We start from the raw sequence: 22,863 nt of genomic DNA on the forward strand, positions 1-22,863 counted from the left end.
GATTAAAAGTCTGATTCTCTACCGACTGAGCTATCCAGGCTCTGAGGCAGCACCCCACAAAATGACATTATCAACATTAGGAAGTGTCCCAACTATCACTACGTTTTTTAACCCCTTGCGTGCGGGGCGTATTTTCCGCCTGTGCTGACTCCGCCTTGCGCGGGCGGAGTCATGACGGAACGGTTTCGTCATCAGCACAGCTCACCCGTAGCTGATGACGGAACCGTTCTGTCATCAGCACGCAAGGGGTTAAGATGGTTGCCGGTATTAGTACTAAATACAGAGAATATAATAATGAGTTGGTACTTGGGATAACAGGATAACAGGGATAAAACTGACTCTGGTGGGATTCGAACCCACAACCTTTGAATATCTATTTTACATTCACCTAGAAGTCCAACGCGCTATCCATTGCGCCACAGAGCCAATCTGCTATAATGAGGTGCAGAGATGTTCTGAAATGAAATAATGAGCTATTAGCTGTTGATCAGCTTTATAAAGTTCATTTGATACTATAACCATGGCTTTATTTTGAATATTGAATTGGTGAAATGATATTCACCGTCTCAGACTACATGATACCATTGGTAAATCTACGTACGACTTAAGTTTAGTCAAATGGCACATAATATGTGAGACAGATGTGTATTTCACAACTCCATGAAAGACGTTTTTGCAATTTTAGTAATGGAATATCTTATTCGTCATGCAGGGGTCCACAAAAAGAGCATACAATTAGAGTACTTTTTCTTTAAAGGAAACAACCGCCTGAACAGGGACTTGAACCCTGGACCCTCAGATTAAAAGTCTGATGCTCTACCGACTGAGCTATCCAGGCTCTGCTATACTCTACCTTAAAATCAGCTAAACAAATGTGGACGTACACTGACCTACACTTTGTATATTTATATAATTACATATATTAGCAATCAATATTCTAGAGTTTAATAATGAATTGATATTTTAAGCATTTGAAATTTCAGCAGCACACGTAATCCATTAAAACTCCGGAAATTTGTACTATCTCATTTTCGGATGACATAGAAATCACGTGTTTAAAATGACACTGTGAAATTAATAAAGGGCCAAATACTATTTCTAACTCCTAAATTACATTTTCAGCAGTATCATTGGGAATTTCCTCTTGGGCATAGACTATGAAACATTTTCAAAGCAAACAGTCTCTGTTTAAGTAGAATTTCTTTCACTGCCATTTTGGTAAATGTTTCTGGTGATGGAGAAGCAGGATTGCTGGTTACTGTTTCAATTAGTTATAAAATAGAGGAGGGATAAAATTGACCCAGTTGGTGTTCGAACCCTTAGCGTTTGAATGCTTTTGCTACATTCGCCTAGGACTCCAAGCCGCAATCCATTGCACCAGAGATCCGACCTGATTCAACAAGGTGATCAGAGATTCACAAATAAAAAGATGACCTATAAGTTGTTGACCAACTTTATCAAATTAATCGGACACTAGCTTACATTTTGAACATTGAATTGGATAAAAGATAATCAACATGTCAAACTACATGATACAGTTTGGGTAAGTCTTCTTAACCCTTGTCAAAGAAAGTAGAGCACAGATGGGTATGTAAGGACTCGATCAAGACTTTTCTGAACCATCTGTAATTGGAATTCCCATTCATTGGATCCTGAAAAGAGTATGCAATTGATATACATTTTCTTTAACCAAGCCGCCTGAACAGGGACTTGAACCCTGGGCCCTCAGATTAAAAGTCTGATGCTCTACCGACTGAGCTATCCAGGCTCTGAGGGAGCACCCCACAAAATGACATTATCAACATTAGGAAGTGTCCCAACTATCACTACGTTTTTTAACCCCTTGCGTGCGGGGCGTATTTTCCGCCTGTGCTGACTCCGCCTTGCGCGGGCGGAGTCATGACGGAACGGTTTCGTCATCAGCACAGCTCACCCGTAGCTGATGACGGAACCGTTCTGTCATCAGCACGCAAGGCGTTAAGATGGTTGCCGGTATTAGTACTAAATACAGAGAATATAATAATGAGTTGGTACTTGGGATAACAGGATAACAGGGATAAAACTGACTCTGGTGGGATTCGAACCCACAACCTTTGAATATCTATTTTACATTCACCTAGAAGTCCAACGCGCTATCCATTGCGCCACAGAGCCAATCTGCTATAATGAGGTGCAGAGATGTTCTGAAATGAAATAATGAGCTATTAGCTGTTGATCAGCTTTATAAAGTTCATTTGATACTATAACCATGGCTTTATTTTGAATATTGAATTGGTGAAATGATATTCACCGTCTCAGACTACATGATACCATTGGTAAATCTACGTACGACTTAAGTTTAGTCAAATGGCACATAATATGTGAGACAGATGTGTATTTCACAACTCCATGAAAGACGTTTTTGCAATTTTAGTAATGGAATATCTTATTCGTCATGCAGGGGTCCACAAAAAGAGCATACAATTAGAGTACTTTTTCTTTAAAGGAAACAACCGCTTGAACAGGGACTTGAACCCTGGACCCTCAGATTAAAAGTCTGATGCTCTACCGACTGAGCTATCCAGGCTCTGCTATACTCTACCTTAAAATCAGCTAAACAAATGTGGACGTACACTGACCTACACTTTGTATATTTATATAATTACATATATTAGCAATCAATATTCTAGAGTTTAATAATGAATTGATATTTTAAGCATTTGAAATTTCAGCAGCACACGTAATCCATTAAAACTCCGGAAATTTGTACTATCTCATTTTCGGATGACATAGAAATCACGTGTTTAAAATGACACTGTGAAATTAATAAAGGGCCAAATACTATTTCTAACTCCTAAATTACATTTTCAGCAGTATCATTGGGAATTTCCTCTTGGGCATAGACTATGAAACATTTTCAAAGCAAACAGTCTCTGTTTAAGTAGAATTTCTTTCACTGCCATTTTGGTAAATGTTTCTGGTGATGGAGAAGCAGGATTGCTGGTTACTGTTTCAATTAGTTATAAAATAGAGGAGGGATAAAATTGACCCAGTTGGTGTTCGAACCCTTAGCGTTTGAATGCTTTTGCTACATTCGCCTAGGACTCCAAGCCGCAATCCATTGCACCAGAGATCCGACCTGATTCAACAAGGTGATCAGAGATTCACAAATAAAAAGATGACCTATAAGTTGTTGACCAACTTTATCAAATTAATCGGACACTAGCTTACATTTTGAACATTGAATTGGATAAAAGATAATCAACATGTCAAACTACATGATACAGTTTGGGTAAGTCTTCTTAACCCTTGTCAAAGAAAGTAGAGCACAGATGGGTATGTAAGGACTCGATCAAGACTTTTTTGAACCATCTGTAATTGGAATTCCCATTCATTGGATCCTGAAAAGAGTATGCAATTGATATACATTTTCTTTAACCAAGCCGCCTGAACAGGGACTTGAACCCTGGGCCCTCAGATTAAAAGTCTGATTCTCTACCGACTGAGCTATCCAGGCTCTGAGGCAGCACCCCACAAAATGACATTATCAACATTAGGAAGTGTCCCAACTATCACTACGTTTTTTAACCCCTTGCGTGCGGGGCGTATTTTCCGCCTGTGCTGACTCCGCCTTGCGCGGGCGGAGTCATGACGGAACGGTTTCGTCATCAGCACAGCTCACCCGTAGCTGATGACGGAACCGTTCTGTCATCAGCACGCAAGGGGTTAAGATGGTTGCCGGTATTAGTACTAAATACAGAGAATATAATAATGAGTTGGTACTTGGGATAACAGGATAACAGGGATAAAACTGACTCTGGTGGGATTCGAACCCACAACCTTTGAATATCTATTTTACATTCACCTAGAAGTCCAACGCGCTATCCATTGCGCCACAGAGCCAATCTGCTATAATGAGGTGCAGAGATGTTCTGAAATGAAATAATGAGCTATTAGCTGTTGATCAGCTTTATAAAGTTCATTTGATACTATAACCATGGCTTTATTTTGAATATTGAATTGGTGAAATGATATTCACCGTCTCAGACTACATGATACCATTGGTAAATCTACGTACGACTTAAGTTTAGTCAAATGGCACATAATATGTGAGACAGATGTGTATTTCACAACTCCATGAAAGACGTTTTTGCAATTTTAGTAATGGAATATCTTATTCGTCATGCAGGGGTCCACAAAAAGAGCATACAATTAGAGTACTTTTTCTTTAAAGGAAACAACCGCCTGAACAGGGACTTGAACCCTGGACCATCAGATTAAAAGTCTGATGCTCTACCGACTGAGCTATCCAGGCTCTGCTATACTCTACCTTAAAATCAGCTAAACAAATGTGGACGTACACTGACCTACACTTTGTATATTTATATAATTACATATATTAGCAATCAATATTCTAGAGTTTAATAATGAATTGATATTTTAAGCATTTGAAATTTCAGCAGCACACGTAATCCATTAAAACTCCGGAAATTTGTACTATCTCATTTTCGGATGACATAGAAATCACGTGTTTAAAATGACACTGTGAAATTAATAAAGGGCCAAATACTATTTCTAACTCCTAAATTACATTTTCAGCAGTATCATTGGGAATTTCCTCTTGGGCATAGACTATGAAACATTTTCAAAGCAAACAGTCTCTGTTTAAGTAGAATTTCTTTCACTGCCATTTTGGTAAATGTTTCTGGTGATGGAGAAGCAGGATTGCTGGTTACTGTTTCAATTAGTTATAAAATAGAGGAGGGATAAAATTGACCCAGTTGGTGTTCGAACCCTTAGCGTTTGAATGCTTTTGCTACATTCGCCTAGGACTCCAAGCCGCAATCCATTGCACCAGAGATCCGACCTGATTCAACAAGGTGATCAGAGATTCACAAATAAAAAGATGACCTATAAGTTGTTGACCAACTTTATCAAATTAATCGGACACTAGCTTACATTTTGAACATTGAATTGGATAAAAGATAATCAACATGTCAAACTACATGATACAGTTTGGGTAAGTCTTCTTAACCCTTGTCAAAGAAAGTAGAGCACAGATGGGTATGTAAGGACTCGATCAAGACTTTTCTGAACCATCTGTAATTGGAATTCCCATTCATTGGATCCTGAAAAGAGTATGCAATTGATATACATTTTCTTTAACCAAGCCGCCTGAACAGGGACTTGAACCCTGGGCCCTCAGATTAAAAGTCTGATGCTCTACCGACTGAGCTATCCAGGCTCTGAGGGAGCACCCCACAAAATGACATTATCAACATTAGGAAGTGTCCCAACTATCACTACGTTTTTTAACCCCTTGCGTGCGGGGCGTATTTTCCGCCTGTGCTGACTCCGCCTTGCGCGGGCGGAGTCATGACGGAACGGTTTCGTCATCAGCACAGCTCACCCGTAGCTGATGACGGAACCGTTCTGTCATCAGCACGCAAGGCGTTAAGATGGTTGCCGGTATTAGTACTAAATACAGAGAATATAATAATGAGTTGGTACTTGGGATAACAGGATAACAGGGATAAAACTGACTCTGGTGGGATTCGAACCCACAACCTTTGAATATCTATTTTACATTCACCTAGAAGTCCAACGCGCTATCCATTGCGCCACAGAGCCAATCTGCTATAATGAGGTGCAGAGATGTTCTGAAATGAAATAATGAGCTATTAGCTGTTGATCAGCTTTATAAAGTTCATTTGATACTATAACCATGGCTTTATTTTGAATATTGAATTGGTGAAATGATATTCACCGTCTCAGACTACATGATACCATTGGTAAATCTACGTACGACTTAAGTTTAGTCAAATGGCACATAATATGTGAGACAGATGTGTATTTCACAACTCCATGAAAGACGTTTTTGCAATTTTAGTAATGGAATATCTTATTCGTCATGCAGGGGTCCACAAAAAGAGCATACAATTAGAGTACTTTTTCTTTAAAGGAAACAACCGCCTGAACAGGGACTTGAACCCTGGACCCTCAGATTAAAAGTCTGATGCTCTACCGACTGAGCTATCCAGGCTCTGCTATACTCTACCTTAAAATCAGCTAAACAAATGTGGACGTACACTGACCTACACTTTGTATATTTATATAATTACATATATTAGCAATCAATATTCTAGAGTTTAATAATGAATTGATATTTTAAGCATTTGAAATTTCAGCAGCACACGTAATCCATTATAACTCCGGAAATTTGTACTATCTCATTTTCGGATGACATAGAAATCACGTGTTTAAAATGACAATGTGAAATTAATAAAGGGCCAAATACTATTACTAACTCCTAAATTACATTTTCAGCAGTATCATTGGGAATTTCCTCTTGGGCATAGACTATGCAACATTTTCAAAGCAAACAGTCTCTGTTTAAGTAGACTTTCTTTCACTGCCATTTTGGTAAATGTTTCTGGTGATGGAGAAGCAGGATTGCTGGTTACTGTTTCAATTAGTTATAAAATAGAGGAGGGATAAAATTGACCCAGTTGGTGTTCGAACCCTTAGCGTTTGAATGCTTTTGCTACATTCGCCTAGGACTCCAAGCCGCAATCCATTGCACCAGAGATCCGACCTGATTCAACAAGGTGATCAGAGATTCACAAATAAAAAGATGACCTATAAGTTGTTGACCAACTTTATCAAATTAATCGGACACTAGCTTACATTTTGAACATTGAATTGGATAAAAGATAATCAACATGTCAAACTACATGATACAGTTTGGGTAAGTCTTCTTAACCCTTGTCAAAGAAAGTAGAGCACAGATGGGTATGTAAGGACTCGATCAAGACTTTTTTGAACCATCTGTAATTGGACTTCCCATTCATTGGATCCTGAAAAGAGTATGCAATTGATATACATTTTTTTTAACCAAGCTGCCTGAACAGGGACTTGAACCCTGGACCCTCGGATTAAAAGCCTGATGCTCTACCGACTGAGCTATCCAGGCTCTGAGGCAGCAATACACAAAATGACATTATCAACATTAGGAAGTGTCCCAACTATCACTACGTTTTTTAACCCCTTGCGTGCGGGGCGTATTTTCCGCCTGTGCTGACTCCGCCTTGCGCGGGCGGAGTCATGACGGAACGGTTTCGTCATCAGCACAGCTCACCCGTAGCTGATGACGGAAATGTTCTGTCATCAGCACGCAAGGGGTTAAGATGGTTGCCGGTATTAGTACTAAATACAGAGAATATAATAATGAATTGGTACTTGGGATAACAGGATAACAGGGATAAAACTGACTCTGGTGGGATTCGAACCCACAACCTTTGAATATCTTTTTTACATTCACCTAGAAGTCCAATGCGTTATCCATTGCGCCACAGAGCCAATCTGCTATAATGAGGTGCAGAGATGTTCTGAAATGAAATAATGAGCTATTAGCTGTTGATCAGCTTTATAAAGTTCATTTGATACTATAACCATGGCTATATTTTGAATATTGAATTGGTGAAATGATATTCACCGTCTCAGACTACATGATACCATTGGTAAATCTACGTACGACTTAAGTTTAGTCAAATGGCACATAATATGTGAGACAGATGTGTATTTCACAACTCCATGAAAGACGTTTTTGCAATTTTAGTAATGGAATATCTTATTCGTCATGCAGGGGTCCACAAAAAGAGCATACAATTAGAGTACTTTTTCTTTAAAGGAAATAACCGCCTGAACAGGGACTTGAACCCTGGACCCTCAGATTAAAAGTCTGATGCTCTACCGACTGAGCTATCCAGGCTCTGCTATACTCTACCTTAAAATCAGCTAAACAAATGTGGACGTACACTGACCTACACTTTGTATATTTATATAATTACATATATTAGCAATCAATATTCTAGAGTTTAATAATGAATTGATATTTTAAGCATTTGAAATTTTCAGCAGCACACGTAATCCATTATAACTCCGGAAATTTGTACTATCTCATTTTCGGATGACATAGAAATCACGTGTTTAAAATGACACTGTGAAATTAATAAAGGGCCAAATACTATTTCTAACTCCTAAATTACATTTTCAGCAGTATCATTGGGAATTTCCTCTTGGGCATAGACTATGAAACATTTTCAAAGCAAACAGTCTCTGTTTAAGTAGAATTTCTTTCACTGCCATTTTGGTAAATGTTTCTGGTGATGGAGAAGCAGGATTGCTGGTTACTGTTTCAATTAGTTATAAAATAGAGGAGGGATAAAATTGACCCAGTTGGTGTTCGAACCCTTAGCGTTTGAATGCTTTTGCTACATTCGCCTAGGACTCCAAGCCGCAATCCATTGCACCAGAGATCCGACCTGATTCAACAAGGTGATCAGAGATTCACAAATAAAAAGATGACCTATAAGTTGTTGACCAACTTTATCAAATTAATCGGACACTAGCTTACATTTTGAACATTGAATTGGATAAAAGATAATCAACATGTCAAACTACATGATACAGTTTGGGTAAGTCTTCTTAACCCTTGTCAAAGAAAGTAGAGCACAGATGGGTATGTAAGGACTCGATCAAGACTTTTTTGAACCATCTGTAATTGGAATTCCCATTCATTGGATCCTGAAAAGAGTATGCAATTGATATACATTTTCTTTAACCAAGCCGCCTGAACAGGGACTTGAACCCTGGGCCCTCAGATTAAAAGTCTGATTCTCTACCGACTGAGCTATCCAGGCTCTGAGGCAGCACCCCACAAAATGACATTATCAACATTAGGAAGTGTCCCAACTATCACTACGTTTTTTAACCCCTTGCGTGCGGGGCGTATTTTCCGCCTGTGCTGACTCCGCCTTGCGCGGGCGGAGTCATGACGGAACGGTTTCGTCATCAGCACAGCTCACCCGTAGCTGATGACGGAACCGTTCTGTCATCAGCACGCAAGGGGTTAAGATGGTTGCCGGTATTAGTACTAAATACAGAGAATATAATAATGAGTTGGTACTTGGGATAACAGGATAACAGGGATAAAACTGACTCTGGTGGGATTCGAACCCACAACCTTTGAATATCTATTTTACATTCACCTAGAAGTCCAACGCGCTATCCATTGCGCCACAGAGCCAATCTGCTATAATGAGGTGCAGAGATGTTCTGAAATGAAATAATGAGCTATTAGCTGTTGATCAGCTTTATAAAGTTCATTTGATACTATAACCATGGCTTTATTTTGAATATTGAATTGGTGAAATGATATTCACCGTCTCAGACTACATGATACCATTGGTAAATCTACGTACGACTTAAGTTTAGTCAAATGGCACATAATATGTGAGACAGATGTGTATTTCACAACTCCATGAAAGACGTTTTTGCAATTTTAGTAATGGAATATCTTATTCGTCATGCAGGGGTCCACAAAAAGAGCATACAATTAGAGTACTTTTTCTTTAAAGGAAACAACCGCCTGAACAGGGACTTGAACCCTGGACCCTCAGATTAAAAGTCTGATGCTCTACCGACTGAGCTATCCAGGCTCTGCTATACTCTACCTTAAAATCAGCTAAACAAATGTGGACGTACACTGACCTACACTTTGTATATTTATATAATTACATATATTAGCAATCAATATTCTAGAGTTTAATAATGAATTGATATTTTAAGCATTTGAAATTTCAGCAGCACACGTAATCCATTAAAACTCCGGAAATTTGTACTATCTCATTTTCGGATGACATAGAAATCACGTGTTTAAAATGACACTGTGAAATTAATAAAGGGCCAAATACTATTTCTAACTCCTAAATTACATTTTCAGCAGTATCATTGGGAATTTCCTCTTGGGCATAGACTATGAAACATTTTCAAAGCAAACAGTCTCTGTTTAAGTAGAATTTCTTTCACTGCCATTTTGGTAAATGTTTCTGGTGATGGAGAAGCAGGATTGCTGGTTACTGTTTCAATTAGTTATAAAATAGAGGAGGGATAAAATTGACCCAGTTGGTGTTCGAACCCTTAGCGTTTGAATGCTTTTGCTACATTCGCCTAGGACTCCAAGCCGCAATCCATTGCACCAGAGATCCGACCTGATTCAACAAGGTGATCAGAGATTCACAAATAAAAAGATGACCTATAAGTTGTTGACCAACTTTATCAAATTAATCGGACACTAGCTTACATTTTGAACATTGAATTGGATAAAAGATAATCAACATGTCAAACTACATGATACAGTTTGGGTAAGTCTTCTTAACCCTTGTCAAAGAAAGTAGAGCACAGATGGGTATGTAAGGACTCGATCAAGACTTTTCTGAACCATCTGTAATTGGAATTCCCATTCATTGGATCCTGAAAAGAGTATGCAATTGATATACATTTTCTTTAACCAAGCCGCCTGAACAGGGACTTGAACCCTGGGCCCTCAGATTAAAAGTCTGATGCTCTACCGACTGAGCTATCCAGGCTCTGAGGGAGCACCCCACAAAATGACATTATCAACATTAGGAAGTGTCCCAACTATCACTACGTTTTTTAACCCCTTGCGTGCGGGGCGTATTTTCCGCCTGTGCTGACTCCGCCTTGCGCGGGCGGAGTCATGACGGAACGGTTTCGTCATCAGCACAGCTCACCCGTAGCTGATGACGGAACCGTTCTGTCATCAGCACGCAAGGCGTTAAGATGGTTGCCGGTATTAGTACTAAATACAGAGAATATAATAATGAGTTGGTACTTGGGATAACAGGATAACAGGGATAAAACTGACTCTGGTGGGATTCGAACCCACAACCTTTGAATATCTATTTTACATTCACCTAGAAGTCCAACGCGCTATCCATTGCGCCACAGAGCCAATCTGCTATAATGAGGTGCAGAGATGTTCTGAAATGAAATAATGAGCTATTAGCTGTTGATCAGCTTTATAAAGTTCATTTGATACTATAACCATGGCTTTATTTTGAATATTGAATTGGTGAAATGATATTCACCGTCTCAGACTACATGATACCATTGGTAAATCTACGTACGACTTAAGTTTAGTCAAATGGCACATAATATGTGAGACAGATGTGTATTTCACAACTCCATGAAAGACGTTTTTGCAATTTTAGTAATGGAATATCTTATTCGTCATGCAGGGGTCCACAAAAAGAGCATACAATTAGAGTACTTTTTCTTTAAAGGAAACAACCGCCTGAACAGGGACTTGAACCCTGGACCCTCAGATTAAAAGTCTGATGCTCTACCGACTGAGCTATCCAGGCTCTGCTATACTCTACCTTAAAATCAGCTAAACAAATGTGGACGTACACTGACCTACACTTTGTATATTTATATAATTACATATATTAGCAATCAATATTCTAGAGTTTAATAATGAATTGATATTTTAAGCATTTGAAATTTCAGCAGCACACGTAATCCATTATAACTCCGGAAATTTGTACTATCTCATTTTCGGATGACATAGAAATCACGTGTTTAAAATGACAATGTGAAATTAATAAAGGGCCAAATACTATTACTAACTCCTAAATTACATTTTCAGCAGTATCATTGGGAATTTCCTCTTGGGCATAGACTATGCAACATTTTCAAAGCAAACAGTCTCTGTTTAAGTAGACTTTCTTTCACTGCCATTTTGGTAAATGTTTCTGGTGATGGAGAAGCAGGATTGCTGGTTACTGTTTCAATTAGTTATAAAATAGAGGAGGGATAAAATTGACCCAGTTGGTGTTCGAACCCTTAGCGTTTGAATGCTTTTGCTACATTCGCCTAGGACTCCAAGCCGCAATCCATTGCACCAGAGATCCGACCTGATTCAACAAGGTGATCAGAGATTCACAAATAAAAAGATGACCTATAAGTTGTTGACCAACTTTATCAAATTAATCGGACACTAGCTTACATTTTGAACATTGAATTGGATAAAAGATAATCAACATGTCAAACTACATGATACAGTTTGGGTAAGTCTTCTTAACCCTTGTCAAAGAAAGTAGAGCACAGATGGGTATGTAAGGACTCGATCAAGACTTTTTTGAACCATCTGTAATTGGACTTCCCATTCATTGGATCCTGAAAAGAGTATGCAATTGATATACATTTTTTTTAACCAAGCTGCCTGAACAGGGACTTGAACCCTGGACCCTCGGATTAAAAGCCTGATGCTCTACCGACTGAGCTATCCAGGCTCTGAGGCAGCAATACACAAAATGACATTATCAACATTAGGAAGTGTCCCAACTATCACTACGTTTTTTAACCCCTTGCGTGCGGGGCGTATTTTCCGCCTGTGCTGACTCCGCCTTGCGCGGGCGGAGTCATGACGGAACGGTTTCGTCATCAGCACAGCTCACCCGTAGCTGATGACGGAAATGTTCTGTCATCAGCACGCAAGGGGTTAAGATGGTTGCCGGTATTAGTACTAAATACAGAGAATATAATAATGAATTGGTACTTGGGATAACAGGATAACAGGGATAAAACTGACTCTGGTGGGATTCGAACCCACAACCTTTGAATATCTTTTTTACATTCACCTAGAAGTCCAATGCGTTATCCATTGCGCCACAGAGCCAATCTGCTATAATGAGGTGCAGAGATGTTCTGAAATGAAATAATGAGCTATTAGCTGTTGATCAGCTTTATAAAGTTCATTTGATACTATAACCATGGCTATATTTTGAATATTGAATTGGTTAAATGATATTCACCGTCTCAGACTACATGATACCATTGGTAAATCTACGTACGACTTAAGTTTAGTCAAATGGCACATAATATGTGAGACAGATGTGTATTTCACAACTCCATGAAAGACGTTTTTGCAATTTTAGTAATGGAATATCTTATTCGTCATGCAGGGGTCCACAAAAAGAGCATACAATTAGAGTACTTTTTCTTTAAAGGAAATAACCGCCTGAACAGGGACTTGAACCCTGGACCCTCAGATTAAAAGTCTGATGCTCTACCGACTGAGCTATCCAGGCTCTGCTATACTCTACCTTAAAATCAGCTAAACAAATGTGGACGTACACTGACCTACACTTTGTATATTTATATAATTACATATATTAGCAATCAATATTCTAGAGTTTAATAATGAATTGATATTTTAAGCATTTGAAATTTTCAGCAGCACACGTAATCCATTATAACTCCGGAAATTTGTACTATCTCATTTTCGGATGACATAGAAATCACGTGTTTAAAATGACACTGTGAAATTAATAAAGGGCCAAATACTATTTCTAACTCCTAAATTACATTTTCAGCAGTATCATTGGGAATTTCCTCTTGGGCATAGACTATGAAACATTTTCAAAGCAAACAGTCTCTGTTTAAGTAGACTTTCTTTCACTGCCATTTTGGTAAATGTTTCTGGTGATGGAGAAGCAGGATTGCTGGTTACTGTTTCAATTAGTTATAAAATAGAGGAGGGATAAAATTGACCCAGTTGGTGTTCGAACCCTTAGCGTTTGAATGCTTTTGCTACATTCGCCTAGGACTCCAAGCCGCAATCCATTGCACCAGAGATCCGACCTGATTCAACAAGGTGATCAGAGATTCACAAATAAAAAGATGACCTATAAGTTGTTGACCAACTTCATCAAATTAATCGGACACTAGCTTACATTTTGAACATTGAATTGGATAAAAGATAATCAACATGTCAAACTACATGATACAGTTTGGGTAAGTCTTCTTAACCCTTGTCAAAGAAAGTAGAGCACAGATGGGTATGTAAGGACTCGATCAAGACTTTTTTGAACCATCTGTAATTGGAATTCCCATTCATTGGATCCTGAAAAGAGTATGCAATTGATATACATTTTCTTTAACCAAGCCGCCTGAACAGGGACTTGAACCCTGGGCCCTCAGATTAAAAGTCTGATGCTCTACCGACTGAGCTATCCAGGCTCTGAGGCAGCACCCCACAAAATGACATTATCAACATTAGGAAGTGTCCCAACTATCACTACGTTTTTTAACCCCTTGCGTGCGGGGCGTATTTTCCGCCTGTGCTGACTCCGCCTTGCGCGGGCGGAGTCATGACAGAACGGTTTCGTCATCAGCACAGCTCACCCGTAGCTGATGACGGAAATGTTCTGTCATCAGCACGCAAGGGGTTAAGATGGTTGCCGGTATTAGTACTAAATACAGAGAATATAATAATGAATTGGTACTTGGGATAACAGGATAACAGGGATAAAACTGACTCTGGTGGGATTCGAACCCACAACCTTTGAATATCTTTTTTACATTCACCTAGAAGTCCAATGCGTTATCCATTGCGCCACAGAGCCAATCTGCTATAATGAGGTGCAGAGATGTTCTGAAATGAAATAATGAGCTATTAGCTGTTGATCAGCTTTATAAAGTTCATTTGATACTATAACCATGGCTATATTTTGAATATTGAATTGGTGAAATGATATTCACCGTCTCAGACTACATGATACCATTGGTAAATCTACGTACGACTTAAGTTTAGTCAAATGGCACATAATATGTGAGACAGATGTGTATTTCACAACTCCATGAAAGACGTTTTTGCAATTTTAGTAATGGAATATCTTATTCGTCATGCAGGGGTCCACAAAAAGAGCATACAATTAGAGTACTTTTTCTTTAAAGGAAATAACCGCCTGAACAGGGACTTGAACCCTGGACCCTCAGATTAAAAGTCTGATGCTCTACCGACTGAGCTATCCAGGCTCTGCTATAGTCTACCTTAAAATCAGCTAAACAAATGTGGACGTACACTGACCTACACTTTGTATATTTATATAATTACATATATTAGCAATCAATATTCTAGAGTTTAATAATGAATTGATATTTTAAGCATTTGAAATTTTAGCAGCACACGTAATCCATTATAACTCCGGAAATTTGTACTATCTCATTTTCGGATGACATAGAAATCACGTGTTTAAAATGACACTGTGAAATTAATAAAAGGCCAAATACTATTACTAACTCCTAAATTACATTTTCAGCAGTATCATTGGGAATTTCCTCTTGGGCATAGACTATGCAACATTTTCAAAGCAAACAGTCTCTGTTTAAGTAGACTTTCTTTCACTGCCATTTTGGTAAATGTTTCTGGTGATGGAGAAGCAGGATTGCTGGTTACTGTTTCAATTAGTTATAAAATAGAGGAGGGATAAAATTGACCCAGTTGGTGTTCGAACCCTTAGCGTTTGAATGCTTTTGCTACATTCACCTAGGACTCCAAGCCGCAATCCATTGCACCAGAGATCCGACCTGATTCAACAAGGTGATCAGAGATTCACAAATAAAAAGATGACCTATAAGTTGTTGACCAACTTCATCAAATTAATCGGACACTAGCTTACATTTTGAACATTGAATTGGATAAAAGATAATCAACATGTCAAACTACATGATACAGTTTGGGTAAGTCTTCTTAACCCTTGTCAAAGAAAGTAGAGCACAGATGGGTATGTAAGGACTCGATCAAGACTTTTTTGAACCATCTGTAATTGGAATTCCCATTCATTGGATCCTGAAAAGAGTATGCAATTGATATACATTTTCTTTAACCAAGCCGCCTGAACAGGGACTTGAACCCTGGGCCCTCAGATTAAAAGTCTGATGCTCTACCGACTGAGCTATCCAGGCTCTGAGGCAGCACCCCACAAAATGACATTATCAACATTAGGAAGTGTCCCAACTATCACTACGTTTTTTAACCCCTTGCGTGCGGGGCGTATTTTCCGCCTGTGCTGACTCCGCCTTGCGCGGGCGGAGTCATGACAGAACGGTTTCGTCATCAGCACAGCTCACCCGTAGCTGATGACGGAAATGTTCTGTCATCAGCACGCAAGGGGTTAAGATGGTTGCCGGTATTAGTACTAAATACAGAGAATATAATAATGAATTGGTACTTGGGATAACAGGATAACAGGGATAAAACTGACTCTGGTGGGATTCGAACCCACAACCTTTGAATATCTTTTTTACATTCACCTAGAAGTCCAATGCGTTATCCATTGCGCCACAGAGCCAATCTGCTATAATGAGGTGCAGAGATGTTCTGAAATGAAATAATGAGCTATTAGCTGTTGATCAGCTTTATAAAGTTCATTTGATACTATAACCATGGCTATATTTTGAATATTGAATTGGTGAAATGATATTCACCGTCTCAGACTACATGATACCATTGGTAAATCTACGTACGACTTAAGTTTAGTCAAATGGCACATAATATGTGAGACAGATGTGTATTTCACAACTCCATGAAAGACGTTTTTGCAATTTTAGTAATGGAATATCTTATTCGTCATGCAGGGGTCCACAAAAAGAGCATACAATTAGAGTACTTTTTCTTTAAAGGAAATAACCGCCTGAACAGGGACTTGAACCCTGGACCCTCAGATTAAAAGTCTGATGCTCTACCGACTGAGCTATCCAGGCTCTGCTATAGTCTACCTTAAAATCAGCTAAACAAATGTGGACGTACACTGACCTACACTTTGTATATTTATATAATTACATATATTAGCAATCAATATTCTAGAGTTTAATAATGAATTGATATTTTAAGCATTTGAAATTTTAGCAGCACACGTAATCCATTATAACTCCGGAAATTTGTACTATCTCATTTTCGGATGACATAGAAATCACGTGTTTAAAATGACACTGTGAAATTAATAAAAGGCCAAATACTATTACTAACTCCTAAATTACATTTTCAGCAGTATCATTGGGAATTTCCTCTTGGGCATAGACTATGCAACATTTTCAAAGCAAACAGTCTCTGTTTAAGTAGACTTTCTTTCACTGCCATTTTGGTAAATGTTTCTGGTGATGGAGAAGCAGGATTGCTGGTTACTGTTTCAATTAGTTATAAAATAGAGGAGGGATAAAATTGACCCAGTTGGTGTTCGAACCCTTAGCGTTTGAATGCTTTTGCTACATTCACCTAGGACTCCAAGCCGCAATCCATTGCACCAGAGATCCGACCTGATTCAACAAGGTGATCAGAGATTCACAAATAAAAAGATGACCTATAAGTTGTTGACCAACTTCATCAAATTAATCGGACACTAGCTTACATTTTGAACATTGAATTGGATAAAAGATAATCAACATGTCAAACTACATGATACAGTTTGGGTAAGTCTTCTTAACCCTTGTCAAAGAAAGTAGAGCACAGATGGGTATGTAAGGACTCGATCAAGACTTTTTTGAACCATCTGTAATTGGAATTCCCATTCATTGGATCCTGAAAAGAGTATGCAATTGATATACATTTTCTTTAACCAAGCCGCCTGAACAGGGACTTGAACCCTGGGCCCTCAGATTAAAAGTCTGATGCTCTACCGACTGAGCTATCCAGGCTCTGAGGCAGCACCCCACAAAATGACATTATCAACATTAGGAAGTGTCCCAACTATCACTACGTTTTTTAACCCCTTGCGTGCGGGGCGTATTTTCCGCCTGTGCTGACTCCGCCTTGCGCGGGCGGAGTCATGACGGAACGGTTTCGTCATTAGCACGCAAGGGGTTAAGATGGTTGCCGGTATTAGTACTAAATACAGAGAATATAATAATGAGTTGGTACTTGGGATAACAGGATAACAGGGATAAAACTGACTCTGGTGGGATTCGAACCCACAACCTTTGAATATCTATTTTACATTCACCTAGAAGTCCAATGCCCTATCCATTGCGCCACAGAGCCAATCTGCTATAATGAGGTGCAGAGATGTTCTGAAATGAAATAATGAGCTATTAGCTGTTGATCAGCTTTATAAAGTTCATTTGATACTATAACCATGGCTTTATTTTGAATATTGAATTGGTGAAATGATATTCACCGTCTCAGACTACATGATACCATTGGTAAATCTACGTACGACTTAAGTTTAGTCAAATGGCACATAATATGTGAGACAGATGTGTATTTCACAACTCCATGAAAGACGTTTTTGCAATTTTAGTAATGGAATATCCTATTCGTCATGCAGGGGTCCACAAAAAGAGCATACAATTAGAGTACTTTTTCTTTAAAGGAAACAACCGCCTGAACAGGGACTTGAACCCTGGACCCTCAGATTAAAAGTCTGATGCTCTACCGACTGAGCTATCCAGGCTCTGCTATACTCTACCTTAAAATCAGCTAAACAAATGTGGACGTACACTGACCTACACTTTGTATATTTATATAATTACATATATTAGCAATCAATATTCTAGAGTTTAATAATGAATTGATATTTTAAGCATTTGAAATTTCAGCAGCACACGTAATCCATTAAAACTCCGGAAATTTGTACTATCTCATTTTCGGATGACATAGAAATCACGTGTTTAAAATGACACTGTGAAATTAATAAAGGGCCAAATACTATTTCTAACTCCTAAATTACATTTTCAGCAGTATCATTGGGAATTTCCTCTTGGGCATAGACTATGAAACATTTTCAAAGCAAACAGTCTCTGTTTAAGTAGAATTTCTTTCACTGCCATTTTGGTAAATGTTTCTGGTGATGGAGAAGCAGGATTGCTGGTTACTGTTTCAATTAGTTATAAAATAGAGGAGGGATAAAATTGACCCAGTTGGTGTTCGAACCCTTAGCGTTTGAATGCTTTTGCTACATTCGCCTAGGACTCCAAGCCGCAATCCATTGCACCAGAGATCCGACCTGATTCAACAAGGTGATCAGAGATTCACAAATAAAAAGATGACCTATAAGTTGTTGACCAACTTTATCAAATTAATCGGACACTAGCTTACATTTTGAACATTGAATTGGATAAAAGATAATCAACATGTCAAACTACATGATACAGTTTGGGTAAGTCTTCTTAACCCTTGTCAAAGAAAGTAGAGCACAGATGGGTATGTAAGGACTCGATCAAGACTTTTTTGAACCATCTGTAATTGGACTTCCCATTCATTGGATCCTGAAAAGAGTATGCAATTGATATACATTTTTTTTAACCAAGCTGCCTGAACAGGGACTTGAACCCTGGACCCTCGGATTAAAAGTCTGATGCTCTACCGACTGAGCTATCCAGGCTCTGAGGCAGCAATACACAAAATGACATTATCAACATTAGGAAGTGTCCCAACTATCACTACGTTTTTTAACCCCTTGCGTGCGGGGCGTATTTTCCGCCTGTGCTGACTCCGCCTTGCGCGGGCGGAGTCATGATGGAACGGTTTCGTCATCAGCACAGCTCACCCGTAGCTGATGACGGAAATGTTCTGTCATCAGCACGCAAGGGGTTAAGATGGTTGCCGGTATTAGTACTAAATACAGAGAATATAATAATGAATTGGTACTTGGGATAACAGGATAACAGGGATAAAACTGACTCTGGTGGGATTCGAACCCACAACCTTTGAATATCTTTTTTACATTCACCTAGAAGTCCAATGCGTTATCCATTGCGCCACAGAGCCAATCTGCTATAATGAGGTGCAGAGATGTTCTGAAATGAAATAATGAGCTATTAGCTGTTGATCAGCTTTATAAAGTTCATTTGATACTATAACCATGGCTATATTTTGAATATTGAATTGGTGAAATGATATTCACCGTCTCAGACTACATGATACCATTGGTAAATCTACGTACGACTTAAGTTTAGTCAAATGGCACATAATATGTGAGACAGATGTGTATTTCACAACTCCATGAAAGACGTTTTTGCAATTTTAGTAATGGAATATCTTATTCGTCATGCAGGGGTCCACAAAAAGAGCATACAATTAGAGTACTTTTTCTTTAAAGGAAATAACCGCCTGAACAGGGACTTGAACCCTGGACCCTCAGATTAAAAGTCTGATGCTCTACCGACTGAGCTATCCAGGCTCTGCTATACACTACCTTAAAATCAGCTAAACAAATGTGGACGTACACTGACCTACACTTTGTATATTTATATAATTACATATATTAGCAATCAATATTCTAGAGTTTAATAATGAATTGATATTATAAGCATTTGAAATTTCAGCAGCACACGTAATCCATTATAACTCCGGAAATTTGTACTATCTCATTTTCGGATGACATAGAAATCACGTGTTTAAAATGACACTGTGAAATTAATAAAGGGCCAAATACTATTACTAACTCCTAAATTACATTTTCAGCAGTATCATTGGGAATTTCCTCTTGGGCATAGACTATGCAACATTTTCAAAGCAAACAGTCTCTGTTTAAGTAGACTTTCTTTCACTGCCATTTTGGTAAATGTTTCTGGTGATGGAGAAGCAGGATTGCTGGTTACTGTTTCAATTAGTTATAAAATAGAGGAGGGATAAAATTGACCCAGTTGGTGTTCGCACCCTTAGCGTTTGAATGCTTTTGCTACATTCGCCTAGGACTCCAAGCCGCAATCCATTGCACCAGAGATCCGAACTGATTCAACAAGGTGATCAGAGATTCACAAATAAAAAGATGACCTATAAGTTGTTGACCAACTTTATCAAATTAATCGGACACTAGCTTACATTTTGAACATTGAATTGGATAAAAGATAATCAACATGTCAAACTACATGATACAGTTTGGGTAAGTCTTCTTAACCCTTGTCAAAGAAAGTAGAGCACAGATGGGTATGTAAGGACTCGATCAAGACTTTTTTGAACCATCTGTAATTGGAATTCCCATTCATTGGATCCTGAAAAGAGTATGCAATTGATATACATTTTCTTTAACCAAGCCGCCTGAACAGGGACTTGAACCCTGGGCCCTCAGATTAAAAGTCTGATGCTCTACCGACTGAGCTATCCAGGCTCTGAGGCAGCACCCCACAAAATGACATTATCAACATTAGGAAGTGTCCCAACTATCACTACGTTTTTTAACCCCTTGCGTGCGGGGCGTATTTTCCGCCTGTGCTGACTCCGCCTTGCGCGGGCGGAGTCATGACGGAACGGTTTCGTCATCAGCACGCAAGGGGTTAAGATGGTTGCCGGTATTAGTACTAAATACAGAGAATATAATAATGAGTTGGTACTTGGGATAACAGGATAACAGGGATAAAACTGACTCTGGTGGGATTCGAACCCACAACCTTTGAATATCTATTTTACATTCACCTAGAAGTCCAATGCGCTATCCATTGCGCCACAGAGCCAATCTGCTATAATGAGGTGCAGAGATGTTCTGAAATGAAATAATGAGCTATTAGCTGTTGATCAGCTTTATAAAGTTCATTTGATACTATAACCATGGCTTTATTTTGAATATTGAATTGGTGAAATGATATTCACCGTCTCAGACTACATGATACCATTGGTAAATCTACGTACGACTTAAGTTTAGTCAAATGGCACATAATATGTGAGACAGATGTGTATTTCACAACTCCATGAAAGACGTTTTTGCAATTTTAGTAATGGAATATCTTATTCGTCATGCAGGGGTCCACAAAAAGAGCATACAATTAGAGTACTTTTTCTTTAAAGGAAACAACCGCCTGAACAGGGACTTGAACCCTGGACCCTCAGATTAAAAGTCTGATGCTCTACCGACTGAGCTATCCAGGCTCTGCTATACTCTACCTTAAAATCAGCTAAACAAATGTGGACGTACACTGACCTACACTTTGTATATTTATATAATTACATATATTAGCAATCAATATTCTAGAGTTTAATAATGAATTGATATTTTAAGCATTTGAAATTTCAGCAGCACACGTAATCCATTATAACTCCGGAAATTTGTACTATCTCATTTTCGGATGACATAGAAATCACGTGTTTAAAATGACACTGTGAAATTAATAAAGGGCCAAATACTATTTCTAACTCCTAAATTACATTTTCAGCAGTATCATTGGGAATTTCCTCTTGGGCATAGACTATGAAACATTTTCAAAGCAAACAGTCTCTGTTTAAGTAGAATTTCTTTCACTGCCATTTTGGTAAATGTTTCTGGTGATGGAGAAGCAGGATTGCTGGTTACTGTTTCAATTAGTTATAAAATAGAGGAGGGATAAAATTGACCCAGTTGGTGTTCGAACCCTTAGCGTTTGAATGCTTTTGCTACATTCACCTAGGACTCCAAGCCGCAATCCATTGCACCAGAGATCCGACCTGATTCAACAAGGTGATCAGAGATTCACAAATAAAAAGATGACCTATAAGTTGTTGACCAACTTCATCAAATTAATCGGACACTAGCTTACATTTTGAACATTGAATTGGATAAAAGATAATCAACATGTCAAACTACATGATACAGTTTGGGTAAGTCTTCTTAACCCTTGTCAAAGAAAGTAGAGCACAGATGGGTATGTAAGGACTCGATCAAGACTTTTTTGAACCATCTGTAATTGGAATTCCCATTCATTGGATCCTGAAAAGAGTATGCAATTGATATACATTTTCTTTAACCAAGCCGCCTGAACAGGGACTTGAACCCTGGGCCCTCAGATTAAAAGTCTGATGCTCTACCGACTGAGCTATCCAGGCTCTGAGGCAGCACCCCACAAAATGACATTATCAACATTAGGAAGTGTCCCAACTATCACTACGTTTTTTAACCCCTTGCGTGCGGGGCGTATTTTCCGCCTGTGCTGACTCCGCCTTGCGCGGGCGGAGTCATGACGGAACGGTTTCGTCATTAGCACGCAAGGGGTTAAGATGGTTGCCGGTATTAGTACTAAATACAGAGAATATAATAATGAGTTGGTACTTGGGATAACAGGATAACAGGGATAAAACTGACTCTGGTGGGATTCGAACCCACAACCTTTGAATATCTATTTTACATTCACCTAGAAGTCCAATGCCCTATCCATTGCGCCACAGAGCCAATCTGCTATAATGAGGTGCAGAGATGTTCTGAAATGAAATAATGAGCTATTAGCTGTTGATCAGCTTTATAAAGTTCATTTGATACTATAACCATGGCT

The 22,863-nt window shown here is 38.7% G+C and overlaps 34 non-coding genes across 34 annotated transcripts; all 34 read right to left on the reverse strand.

Moving 5' to 3' along the window:
* Positions 1-335: 335 nt before the first annotated feature.
* Positions 336-426, reverse strand: TRNAR-UCU (transfer RNA arginine (anticodon UCU)). Its single transcript is given in 2 exon segments — positions 336-371; positions 390-426. It is a non-coding gene; the product is annotated as a tRNA-Arg (tRNA).
* Positions 427-765: 339 nt separating this feature from the next.
* TRNAK-UUU (transfer RNA lysine (anticodon UUU)) lies at positions 766-838 on the reverse strand. Its single transcript has one exon. It is a non-coding gene; the product is annotated as a tRNA-Lys (tRNA).
* Positions 839-1,695: 857 nt separating this feature from the next.
* Positions 1,696-1,768, reverse strand: TRNAK-UUU (transfer RNA lysine (anticodon UUU)). The gene has a single exon. It is a non-coding gene; the product is annotated as a tRNA-Lys (tRNA).
* A 295-nt stretch (positions 1,769-2,063) lies between these two features.
* Positions 2,064-2,154, reverse strand: TRNAR-UCU (transfer RNA arginine (anticodon UCU)). Its single transcript is given in 2 exon segments — positions 2,064-2,099; positions 2,118-2,154. It is a non-coding gene; the product is annotated as a tRNA-Arg (tRNA).
* Positions 2,155-3,791: 1,637 nt separating this feature from the next.
* On the reverse strand, positions 3,792-3,882 carry TRNAR-UCU (transfer RNA arginine (anticodon UCU)). Its single transcript is given in 2 exon segments — positions 3,792-3,827; positions 3,846-3,882. It is a non-coding gene; the product is annotated as a tRNA-Arg (tRNA).
* Positions 3,883-4,221: 339 nt separating this feature from the next.
* Positions 4,222-4,294, reverse strand: TRNAK-UUU (transfer RNA lysine (anticodon UUU)). Its single transcript has one exon. It is a non-coding gene; the product is annotated as a tRNA-Lys (tRNA).
* Positions 4,295-5,151: 857 nt separating this feature from the next.
* TRNAK-UUU (transfer RNA lysine (anticodon UUU)) lies at positions 5,152-5,224 on the reverse strand. The gene has a single exon. It is a non-coding gene; the product is annotated as a tRNA-Lys (tRNA).
* A 295-nt stretch (positions 5,225-5,519) lies between these two features.
* On the reverse strand, positions 5,520-5,610 carry TRNAR-UCU (transfer RNA arginine (anticodon UCU)). Its single transcript is given in 2 exon segments — positions 5,520-5,555; positions 5,574-5,610. It is a non-coding gene; the product is annotated as a tRNA-Arg (tRNA).
* Positions 5,611-5,949: 339 nt separating this feature from the next.
* TRNAK-UUU (transfer RNA lysine (anticodon UUU)) lies at positions 5,950-6,022 on the reverse strand. Its single transcript has one exon. It is a non-coding gene; the product is annotated as a tRNA-Lys (tRNA).
* Positions 6,023-7,247: 1,225 nt separating this feature from the next.
* Positions 7,248-7,338, reverse strand: TRNAR-UCU (transfer RNA arginine (anticodon UCU)). Its single transcript is given in 2 exon segments — positions 7,248-7,283; positions 7,302-7,338. It is a non-coding gene; the product is annotated as a tRNA-Arg (tRNA).
* Positions 7,339-7,677: 339 nt separating this feature from the next.
* TRNAK-UUU (transfer RNA lysine (anticodon UUU)) lies at positions 7,678-7,750 on the reverse strand. The gene has a single exon. It is a non-coding gene; the product is annotated as a tRNA-Lys (tRNA).
* A 1,226-nt stretch (positions 7,751-8,976) lies between these two features.
* On the reverse strand, positions 8,977-9,067 carry TRNAR-UCU (transfer RNA arginine (anticodon UCU)). The gene is given in 2 exon segments: positions 8,977-9,012; positions 9,031-9,067. It is a non-coding gene; the product is annotated as a tRNA-Arg (tRNA).
* A 339-nt stretch (positions 9,068-9,406) lies between these two features.
* Positions 9,407-9,479, reverse strand: TRNAK-UUU (transfer RNA lysine (anticodon UUU)). The gene has a single exon. It is a non-coding gene; the product is annotated as a tRNA-Lys (tRNA).
* An 857-nt stretch (positions 9,480-10,336) lies between these two features.
* Positions 10,337-10,409, reverse strand: TRNAK-UUU (transfer RNA lysine (anticodon UUU)). Its single transcript has one exon. It is a non-coding gene; the product is annotated as a tRNA-Lys (tRNA).
* Positions 10,410-10,704: 295 nt separating this feature from the next.
* On the reverse strand, positions 10,705-10,795 carry TRNAR-UCU (transfer RNA arginine (anticodon UCU)). The gene is given in 2 exon segments: positions 10,705-10,740; positions 10,759-10,795. It is a non-coding gene; the product is annotated as a tRNA-Arg (tRNA).
* Positions 10,796-11,134: 339 nt separating this feature from the next.
* Positions 11,135-11,207, reverse strand: TRNAK-UUU (transfer RNA lysine (anticodon UUU)). The gene has a single exon. It is a non-coding gene; the product is annotated as a tRNA-Lys (tRNA).
* A 1,225-nt stretch (positions 11,208-12,432) lies between these two features.
* TRNAR-UCU (transfer RNA arginine (anticodon UCU)) lies at positions 12,433-12,523 on the reverse strand. The gene is given in 2 exon segments: positions 12,433-12,468; positions 12,487-12,523. It is a non-coding gene; the product is annotated as a tRNA-Arg (tRNA).
* Positions 12,524-12,862: 339 nt separating this feature from the next.
* On the reverse strand, positions 12,863-12,935 carry TRNAK-UUU (transfer RNA lysine (anticodon UUU)). The gene has a single exon. It is a non-coding gene; the product is annotated as a tRNA-Lys (tRNA).
* An 858-nt stretch (positions 12,936-13,793) lies between these two features.
* On the reverse strand, positions 13,794-13,866 carry TRNAK-UUU (transfer RNA lysine (anticodon UUU)). Its single transcript has one exon. It is a non-coding gene; the product is annotated as a tRNA-Lys (tRNA).
* A 295-nt stretch (positions 13,867-14,161) lies between these two features.
* On the reverse strand, positions 14,162-14,252 carry TRNAR-UCU (transfer RNA arginine (anticodon UCU)). Its single transcript is given in 2 exon segments — positions 14,162-14,197; positions 14,216-14,252. It is a non-coding gene; the product is annotated as a tRNA-Arg (tRNA).
* A 339-nt stretch (positions 14,253-14,591) lies between these two features.
* TRNAK-UUU (transfer RNA lysine (anticodon UUU)) lies at positions 14,592-14,664 on the reverse strand. Its single transcript has one exon. It is a non-coding gene; the product is annotated as a tRNA-Lys (tRNA).
* An 857-nt stretch (positions 14,665-15,521) lies between these two features.
* Positions 15,522-15,594, reverse strand: TRNAK-UUU (transfer RNA lysine (anticodon UUU)). Its single transcript has one exon. It is a non-coding gene; the product is annotated as a tRNA-Lys (tRNA).
* A 295-nt stretch (positions 15,595-15,889) lies between these two features.
* On the reverse strand, positions 15,890-15,980 carry TRNAR-UCU (transfer RNA arginine (anticodon UCU)). The gene is given in 2 exon segments: positions 15,890-15,925; positions 15,944-15,980. It is a non-coding gene; the product is annotated as a tRNA-Arg (tRNA).
* A 339-nt stretch (positions 15,981-16,319) lies between these two features.
* On the reverse strand, positions 16,320-16,392 carry TRNAK-UUU (transfer RNA lysine (anticodon UUU)). Its single transcript has one exon. It is a non-coding gene; the product is annotated as a tRNA-Lys (tRNA).
* Positions 16,393-17,249: 857 nt separating this feature from the next.
* TRNAK-UUU (transfer RNA lysine (anticodon UUU)) lies at positions 17,250-17,322 on the reverse strand. Its single transcript has one exon. It is a non-coding gene; the product is annotated as a tRNA-Lys (tRNA).
* Positions 17,323-17,574: 252 nt separating this feature from the next.
* Positions 17,575-17,665, reverse strand: TRNAR-UCU (transfer RNA arginine (anticodon UCU)). Its single transcript is given in 2 exon segments — positions 17,575-17,610; positions 17,629-17,665. It is a non-coding gene; the product is annotated as a tRNA-Arg (tRNA).
* A 339-nt stretch (positions 17,666-18,004) lies between these two features.
* TRNAK-UUU (transfer RNA lysine (anticodon UUU)) lies at positions 18,005-18,077 on the reverse strand. The gene has a single exon. It is a non-coding gene; the product is annotated as a tRNA-Lys (tRNA).
* A 1,225-nt stretch (positions 18,078-19,302) lies between these two features.
* TRNAR-UCU (transfer RNA arginine (anticodon UCU)) lies at positions 19,303-19,393 on the reverse strand. Its single transcript is given in 2 exon segments — positions 19,303-19,338; positions 19,357-19,393. It is a non-coding gene; the product is annotated as a tRNA-Arg (tRNA).
* Positions 19,394-19,732: 339 nt separating this feature from the next.
* TRNAK-UUU (transfer RNA lysine (anticodon UUU)) lies at positions 19,733-19,805 on the reverse strand. Its single transcript has one exon. It is a non-coding gene; the product is annotated as a tRNA-Lys (tRNA).
* An 857-nt stretch (positions 19,806-20,662) lies between these two features.
* On the reverse strand, positions 20,663-20,735 carry TRNAK-UUU (transfer RNA lysine (anticodon UUU)). Its single transcript has one exon. It is a non-coding gene; the product is annotated as a tRNA-Lys (tRNA).
* Positions 20,736-20,987: 252 nt separating this feature from the next.
* Positions 20,988-21,078, reverse strand: TRNAR-UCU (transfer RNA arginine (anticodon UCU)). The gene is given in 2 exon segments: positions 20,988-21,023; positions 21,042-21,078. It is a non-coding gene; the product is annotated as a tRNA-Arg (tRNA).
* Positions 21,079-21,417: 339 nt separating this feature from the next.
* TRNAK-UUU (transfer RNA lysine (anticodon UUU)) lies at positions 21,418-21,490 on the reverse strand. The gene has a single exon. It is a non-coding gene; the product is annotated as a tRNA-Lys (tRNA).
* An 857-nt stretch (positions 21,491-22,347) lies between these two features.
* Positions 22,348-22,420, reverse strand: TRNAK-UUU (transfer RNA lysine (anticodon UUU)). Its single transcript has one exon. It is a non-coding gene; the product is annotated as a tRNA-Lys (tRNA).
* Positions 22,421-22,672: 252 nt separating this feature from the next.
* TRNAR-UCU (transfer RNA arginine (anticodon UCU)) lies at positions 22,673-22,763 on the reverse strand. The gene is given in 2 exon segments: positions 22,673-22,708; positions 22,727-22,763. It is a non-coding gene; the product is annotated as a tRNA-Arg (tRNA).
* Between the last annotated feature and the right edge of the window lie 100 nt (positions 22,764-22,863).

This window comes from Lissotriton vulgaris, unplaced genomic scaffold (genome assembly GCF_964263255.1).
Source record: "Lissotriton vulgaris unplaced genomic scaffold, aLisVul1.2 SCAFFOLD_1527, whole genome shotgun sequence".
NCBI classification, from domain to species: domain Eukaryota; kingdom Metazoa; phylum Chordata; class Amphibia; order Caudata; family Salamandridae; genus Lissotriton; species Lissotriton vulgaris.